We start from the raw sequence: 8694 nt of genomic DNA on the forward strand, positions 1-8694 counted from the left end.
CACAAATCCTCAGGGGTGTGAGCGTTTCGAGATGAGTCGTATACATGACATAGCTGGTCGTCAGTGACCATGTGGCCTAATGGATAAGGCGTCGGACTTCGGATCTGATGATTACAGGTTCGAATGTTGTCACGGCCCTTTTTTTTCCAGTTCTGAAAAAGAAACATACCGTTTTAATGTAGCAATTGAGCAGTACGAAACCGTCTGAAGGTTGCTGTTGACTATTTTTTGCTTGGAAATGCTCTTGAGCTTGAAACACACACAACAAGACCGGTGTTAACTAGCGAAATGGTCGGCAGAGTGCCGACACCGCGAGTTTTGACTGGCACTTGCACATCTAAAACAACGTCGGAAAGTAACTCGTTCGGCTTTTGAGTCACATAAAGTATGTGTGTTAATTTTGACGCCACTAGCTCTGCATGCTGTCATGCAATTTCTTTACCTCTCAGATATGATTATGACATAAAAGTGAAGTACGTGACGAGTGTGAAGTTAGGAAAACATTAGGCAGCATGGAGAGATTCTGTATGGGACCACCCAACCCAAACGAGTACTGTGTGACGTGCTATCCGGCAGGTATTCGACGAGGTAGCCGGCTAGCTCAGACGGTAGACCGTCAGACTCTTAATCCTAGGGTCGTGGGTTCGAGCCACACCCTGGGCGGAACGGAATTTTGTTCCGCTGCAGATGTAAATTACCGTTTTTCTGATTAACGAGATGTAATGGAAATAGCAACTTTAAACTTTGCCTACGTCTCTGTCAGTCACAAGGAAACTGTATTTGAATGTGAAGGTGATTTTGTAGACATGTGTGGAAGACATGTTGTGAAATGCAAGTGTTGTTGTTTGGAGAGCACATCGGTTACGTGTCAGATGTGTAGCCAAGCAGTAAAGGGTCGCCATAGCTGCAAATATTAGCCGGTAATATGAAGTGTTGTCAGCTGAAGTCTGATGATGCAGACGACCGTAAGGACGAAGTATCCAAGAGTACCACTAGGCCGTGCCTCTTTAGCTCAGTGGTAGAGCACTGCTCTAATAAACCAGGCATCGGAAGTTCCATCCTCACAGGAGATAGATGAATTTTGGAAATCAGTTGCGCGTCGTGGCCGTATAGCAAACAGTATCTGTGATGACGAACAATTGGCGACAGGCGTTTTTTTAAGAATTACTCTCAGATGTGATTAAGGCGAATGGCGCAGATAAAGCATTTGCCAAAGCGGTACAGCATAAAGTGGGACGAGGCAGTCTGAATTACATTTTATAGATGTATTTCTCACATATCTCAGAGCATCTCGCGGTCGTCGTCGTCGTCGTCGTCGTCGCCGCCGCCGCCGCTTCTGCAGAAGTGGCAAATGGCTATCGTAGCAAATGCGGCGAGGGACGCCCTGCCTTGGATTCCGAATGCACAAAGTGTGTGGTCTTGTTTCTCAGTCTATATTTGGTCGGTCTCGTAAGAGGTTGAATGTAACGAATGGGTGGGAAAGAGCAAGGGGCAGCGGCTGTGTAGAACGAAAACACAAATCCTCAGGGGTGTGAGCGTTTCGAGATGAGTCGTATACATGACATAGTTTGTAGTCAGTGACCATGTGGCCTAACGGATAAGGCGTCGGACTTCGGATCTGAGGATTACAGGTTCGAATGTTGTCACGCTCGTTTTTTCCCAGTTCTGAAAAAGAAACATACCGTTTTAATGTAGCAATTGAGCAGTACGAAACCGTCTGAATGTTGCTGTTGACCATTTTTTGCTTGGAAATGCTCTTGAGCTTGAAACACACATAACAAGACCGGTGTTAACTAGCGAAATGGTCAGCAGAGTGCCGACACCGCGAGTTTTGACTGGCACTTGCACATCTAAAACAACGACGAGAAAGTAACTCGTTCGGCTTTTGAGTCACATAAAGTATGTGTGTTAATTTGTACGCCACTTGCTCTGCATGCTGTCATGCAATTTCTTTACCTCTCAGAAATGATTATGACATAAAAGTGAAGTACGTGACGAGTGTGACGTTAGGAAAACATTAGGCAGCACGGAGAGTTTCTGTATGGGACCACCCAACCAAACGAGTACTGTGTGACGTTCCTTCCGGAAGGTATTCAACGAGGTAGCCGGCTAGCTCAGTCGGTAGAGCGTCAGACTCTTAATCCTAGGATCGTGGGTTCGAGCCACACGCTGGGCGGAACGGAATTTTGTTCCGCTGCAGATGTAAATTACCGTTTTTCAGATTAACGAGATGTAATGGAAATAGCAACTTTAAACTTTGCCTACGTCTCTGTCAGTCACAAGAAAACTGTATTTGAATGTGAAGGTGATTTTGTAGACATGTGTGGAAGACATGTTCTGAAATGCAAGTGTTGTTGTTTGGAAAGCACATCGGTTACGTGTCAGATGTGTAGCCAAGCAGTAATGGGTCGCCATAGCTGCAAATATTAGCCGGTAATATGAAGTGTTGTCAGCTGAAGTCTGATGATGCAGACGACCGTAAGGACGAAGTACCCAGAAGTACCACTAGGCCGCGCCTCTTTAGCTCAGTGGTAGAGCACTGCTCTAATAAACCAGGCATCGGAAGTTCCATCCTCACAGGAGAAAGATGAATTTTGGAAATCAGTTGCGCGTCGTGGCCGTATAGCAAACAGTATCTGTGATGACGAACAATTAGCGACAGGCGTTTTTTTAAGAATTACTCTCAGATGTGATTAAGGCGAATGGCGCAGATAAAGCATTTGCCAAAGCGGTACAGCATAAAGTGGGACGAGGCAGTCTGAATTACATTTTATAGATGTATTTCTCACATATCTCAGAGCCTCTCGCGGTCGTCGTCGTCGTCGTCGTCGCCACCGCCGCTTCTGCAGAAGTAGCAAATGGTATCGTAGCAAATGCGGCGAGGGACGCCCTGCCTTGGATTCCGAATGCACAAAGTGTGTGGTCTTGTTTCTCAGTTTATATTTGGTCGGTCTCGTAAGAGGTTGAATGTAACGAATGGGTGGGAAAGAGCAAGGGGCAGCGGCTGTGTAGAACGAAAACACAAATCCTCAGGGGTGTGAGCGTTTCGAGATGAGTCGTATACATGACATAGCTGGTCGTCAGTGACCATGTGGCCTAATGGATAAGGCGTCGGACTTCGGATCTGATGATCACAGGTTCGAATGTTGTCACGGCCCTTTTTTTTCCAGTTCTGAAAAAGAAACATACCGTTTTAATGTAGCAATTGAGCAGTACGAAACCGTCTGAAGGTTGCTGTTGACTATTTTTTGCTTGGAAATGCTCTTGAGCTTGAAACACACACAACAAGACCGGTGTTAACTAGCGAAATGGTCGGCAGAGTGCCGACACCGCGAGTTTTGACTGGCACTTGCACATCTAAAACAACGTCGGAAAGTAACTCGTTCGGCTTTTGAGTCACATAAAGTATGTGTGTTAATTTTGACGCCACTAGCTCTGCATGCTGTCATGCAATTTCTTTACCTCTCAGATATGATTATGACATAAAAGTGAAGTACGTGACGAGTGTGAAGTTAGGAAAACATTAGGCAGCATGGAGAGATTCTGTATGGGACCACCCAACCCAAACGAGTACTGTGTGACGTGCTATCCGGCAGGTATTCGACGAGGTAGCCGGCTAGCTCAGACGGTAGACCGTCAGACTCTTAATCCTAGGGTCGTGGGTTCGAGCCACACCCTGGGCGGAACGGAATTTTGTTCCGCTGCAGATGTAAATTACCGTTTTTCTGATTAACGAGATGTAATGGAAATAGCAACTTTAAACTTTGCCTACGTCTCTGTCAGTCACAAGGAAACTGTATTTGAATGTGAAGGTGATTTTGTAGACATGTGTGGAAGACATGTTCTGAAATGCAAGTGTTGTTGTTTGGAGAGCACATCGGTTACGTGTCAGATGTGTAGCCAAGCAGTAAAGGGTCGCCATAGCTGCAAATATTAGCCGGTAATATGAAGTGTTGTCAGCTGAAGTCTGATGATGCAGACGACCGTAAGGACGAAGTATCCAAGAGTACCACTAGGCCGTGCCTCTTTAGCTCAGTGGTAGAGCACTGCTCTAATAAACCAGGCATCGGAAGTTCCATCCTCACAGGAGATAGATGAATTTTGGAAATCAGTTGCGCGTCGTGGCCGTATAGCAAACAGTATCTGTGATGACGAACAATTGGCGACAGGCGTTTTTTTAAGAATTACTCTCAGATGTGATTAAGGCGAATGGCGCAGATAAAGCATTTGCCAAAGCGGTACAGCATAAAGTGGGACGAGGCAGTCTGAATTACATTTTATAGATGTATTTCTCACATATCTCAGAGCATCTCGCGGTCGTCGTCGTCGTCGTCGTCGTCGCCGCCGCCGCCGCCGCCGCTTCTGCAGAAGTGGCAAATGGCTATCGTAGCAAATGCGGCGAGGGACGCCCTGCCTTCGATTCCGAATGCACAAAGTGTGTGGTCTTGTTTCTCAGTCTATATTTGGTCGGTCTCGTAAGAGGTTGAATGTAACGAATGGGTGGGAAAGAGCAAGGGGCAGCGGCTGTGTAGAACGAAAACACAAATCCTCAGGGGTGTGAGCGTTTCGAGATGAGTCGTATACATGACATAGTTTGTAGTCAGTGACCATGTGGCCTAACGGATAAGGCGTCGGACTTCGGATCTGATGATTACAGGTTCGAATGTTGTCACGCTCGTTTTTTTCCAGTTCTGAAAAAGAAACATACCGTTTTAATGTAGCAATTGAGCAGTACGAAACCGTCTGAATGTTGCTGTTGACCATTTTTTGCTTGGAAATGCTCTTGAGCTTGAAACACACATTAAGACCGGTGTTAACTAGCGAAATGGTCAGCAGTGTGCCGACACCGCGAGTTTTGACTGGCACTTGCACATCTAAAACAACGACGGAAAGTAACTCGTTCGGCTTTTGAGTCACATAAAGTATGTGTGTTAATTTTGACGCCACTAGCTCTGCATGCTGTCATGCAATTTCTTTACCACTCAGAAATGATTATGACATAAAAGTGAAGTACGTGACGAGTGTGACGTTAGGAAAACATTAGGCAGCATGGAGAGATTCTGTATGGGACCACCCAACCAAACGAGTACTGTGTGACGTGCTATCCGGCAGGTATTCAACGAGGTAGCCGGCTAGCTCAGTCGGTAGAGCGTCAGACTCTTAATCCTAGGATCGTGGGTTCGAGCCACACGCTGGGCGGAACGTAATTTTGTTCCGCTGAAGATGTAAATTACCGTTTTTCTGATTACCGAGATGTAATGGAAATAGCAACTTTAAACTTTGCCTACGTCTCTGTCAGTCACAAGGAAACTGTATTTGAATGTGAAGGTGATTTTGTAGACATGTGTGGAAGACATGTTCTGAAATGCAAGTGTTGTTGTTTGGAAAGCACATCAGTTACGTGTCAGATGTGTAGCCAAGCAGTAATGGGTCGCCATAGCTGCAAATATTAGCCGGTAATATGAAGTGTTGTCAGCTGAAGTCTGATGATGCAGACGACCGTAAGGACGAAGTACCCAAAAGTACCACTAGGCCGCGCCTCTTTAGCTCAGTGGTAGAGCACTGCTCTAATAAACCAGGCATCGGAATTTCCATCCTCACAGGAGAAAGATGAATTTTGGAAATCAGTTGCGCGTCGTGGCCGTATAGCAAACAGTATCTGTGATGACGAACAATTAGCGACAGGCGTTTTTTTAAGAATTACTCTCAGATGTGATTAAGGCGAATGGCGCAGATAAAGCATTTGCCAAAGCGGAACAGCATAAAGTGGGACGAGGCAGTCTGAATTACATTTTATAGATGTATTTCTCACATATCTCAGAGCCTCTCGCGGTCGTCGTCGTCGTCGTCGTCGTCGTCGTCGTCGTCGCCGCCACCGCCGCTTCTGCAGAAGTAGCAAATGGCCATCGTAGCAAATGCGGCGAGGGACGCCCTGCCTTGGATTCCGAATGCACAAAGTGTGTGGTCTTGTTTCTCAGTTTATATTTGGTCGGTCTCGTAAGAGGTTGAATGTAACGAATGGGTGGGAAAGAGCAAGGGGCAGCGGCTGTGTAGAACGAAAACACAAATCCTCAGGGGTGTGAGCGTTTCGAGATGAGTCGTATAATTGACATAGTTTGTAGTCAGTGACCATGTGGCCTAACGGATAAGGCGTCGGACTTCGGATCTGATGATTACAGGTTCGAATGTTGTCACGGCCCTTTTTTTTCCAGTTCTGAAAAAGAAACATACCGTTTTAATGTAGCAATTGAGCAGTACGAAACCGCCTGAAGGTTGCTGTTGACCATTTTTTGCTTGGAAATGCTCTTGAGCTTGAAACACACACAACAAGACCGGTGTTAACTAGCGAAATGGTCAGCAGAGTGCCGACACCGCGAGTTTTGACTGGCACTTGCACATATAAAACAACGACGAGAAAGTAACTCGTTCGGCTTGTGAGTCACATAAAGTATGTGTGTTAATTTGTACGCCACTAGCTCTGCATGCTGTCATGCAATTTCTTTACCTCTCAGAAATGATTATGACATAAAAGTGAAGTACGTGACGAGTGTGACGTTAGGAAAACATTAGGCAGCATGGAGAGTTTCTGTATGGGACCACCCAACCAAACGAGTACTGTGTGACGTTCTATCCGGCAGGTATTCAACGAGGTAGCCGGCTAGCTCAGTCGGTAGAGCGTCAGACTCTTAATCCTAGGATCGTGGGTTCGAGCCACACGCTGAGCGGAACGGAATTTTGTTCCGCTGCAGATGTAAATTACCGTTTTTCAGATTAACGAGATGTAATGGAAATAGCAACTTTAAACTTTGCCTACGTCTCTGTCAGTCACAAGGAAACTGTATTTGAATGTGAAGGTGATTTTGTAGACATGTGTGGAAGACATGTTCTGAAATGCAAGTGTTGTTGTTTGGAGAGCACATCGGTTACGTGTCAGATGTGTAGCCAAGCAGTAAAGTGTCGCCATAGCTGCAAATATTAGCCGGTAATATGAAGTGTTGTCAGCTGCAGTCTGATGATGCAGACGACCGTAAGGACGAAGTACCCAAAAGTACCACTAGGCCGCGCCTCTTTAGCTCAGTGGTAGAGCACTGCTCTAATGAACCAGGCATCGGAAGTTCCATCCTCACAGGAGAAAGATGAATTTTGGAAATCAGTTGCGCGTCGTGGCCGTATAGCAAACAGTATCTGTGATGACGAACAATTAGCGACAGGCGTTTTTTTAAGAATTACTCTCAGATGTGATTAAGGCGAATGGCACAGATAAAGCATTTGCCAAAGCGGTACAGCATAAAGTGGGACGAGGCAGTCTGAATTACATTTTATAGATGTATTTCTCACATATTTCAGAGCCTCTCGCGGTCGTCGTCGTCGTCGTCGTCGTCGTCGTCGTCGTCGTCGCCGCCGCCGCTGCTTCTGCAGAAGTGGCAAATGGCTATCGTAGCAAATGCGGCGAGGGACGCCCTGCCTTCGATTCCGAATGCACAAAGTGTGTGGTCTTGTTTCTCAGTCTATATTTGGTCGGTCTCGTAAGAGGTTGAATGTAACGAATGGGTGGGAAAGAGCAAGGGGCAGCGGCTGTGTAGAACGAAAACACAAATCCTCAGGGGTGTGAGCGTTTCTAGATGAGTCGTATACATGACATAGTTTGTAGTCAGTGACCATGTGGCCTAACGGATAAGGCGTCGTACTTCGGATCTGATGATTACAGGTTCGAATGTTGTCACGCTCGTTTTTTTCCAGTTCTGAAAAAGAAACATACCGTTTTAATGTAGCAATTGAGCAGTACGAAACCGTCTGAATGTTGCTGTTGACCATTTTTTGCTTGGAAATGCTCTTGAGCTTGAAACACACATTAAGACCGGTGTTAACTAGCGAAATGGTCAGCAGAGTGCCGACACCGCGAGTTTTGACTGGCACTTGCACATATAAAACAACGACGAGAAAGTAACTCGTTCGGCTTGTGAGTCACATAAAGTATGTGTGTTAATTTGTACGCCACTAGCTCTGCATGCTGTCATGCAATTTCTTTACCTCTCAGAAATGATTATGACATAAAAGTGAAGTACGTGACGAGTGTGACGTTAGGAAAACATTAGGCAGCATGGAGAGTTTCTGTATGGGACCACCCAACCAAACGAGTACTGTGTGACGTTCTATCCGGCAGGTATTCAACGAGGTAGCCGGCTAGCTCAGTCGGTAGACCGTCAGACTCTTAATCCTAGGATCGTGGGTTCGAGCCACACGCTGAGCGGAACGGAATTTTGTTCCGCTGCAGATGTAAATTACCGTTTTTCAGATTAACGAGATGTAATGGAAATAGCAACTTTAAACTTTGCCTACGTCTCTGTCAGTCACAAGGAAACTGTATTTGAATGTGAAGGTGATTTTGTAGACATGTGTGGAAGACATGTTCTGAAATGCAAGTGTTGTTGTTTGGAAAGCACATCGGTTACGTGTCAGATGTGTAGCCAAGCAGTAATGGGTCGCCATAGCTGCAAATATTAGCCGGTAATATGAAGTGTTGTCAGCTGAAGTCTGATGATGCAGACGACCGTAAGGACGAAGTACCCAAAAGTACCACTAGGCCGCGCCTCTTTAGCTCAGTGGTAGAGCACTGCTCTAATAAACCAGGCATCGGAAGTTCCATCCTCACAGGAGAAAGATGAATTTTGGAAATCAGTTGCGCGTCGTGGC

General features: G+C 46.0%; 1 non-coding gene across 1 annotated transcript; it reads left to right on the forward strand.

The window, feature by feature from the left end:
- The first annotated feature begins 6653 nt into the window (after positions 1-6653).
- Trnak-cuu (transfer RNA lysine (anticodon CUU)) lies at positions 6654-6725 on the forward strand. Its single transcript has one exon. It is a non-coding gene; the product is annotated as a tRNA-Lys (tRNA).
- The last annotated feature ends 1969 nt before the right edge of the window (positions 6726-8694 follow it).

Source organism: Schistocerca gregaria, unplaced genomic scaffold (genome assembly GCF_023897955.1).
Source record: "Schistocerca gregaria isolate iqSchGreg1 unplaced genomic scaffold, iqSchGreg1.2 ptg000178l, whole genome shotgun sequence".
NCBI classification, from domain to species: Eukaryota; Metazoa; Arthropoda; class Insecta; order Orthoptera; family Acrididae; genus Schistocerca; species Schistocerca gregaria.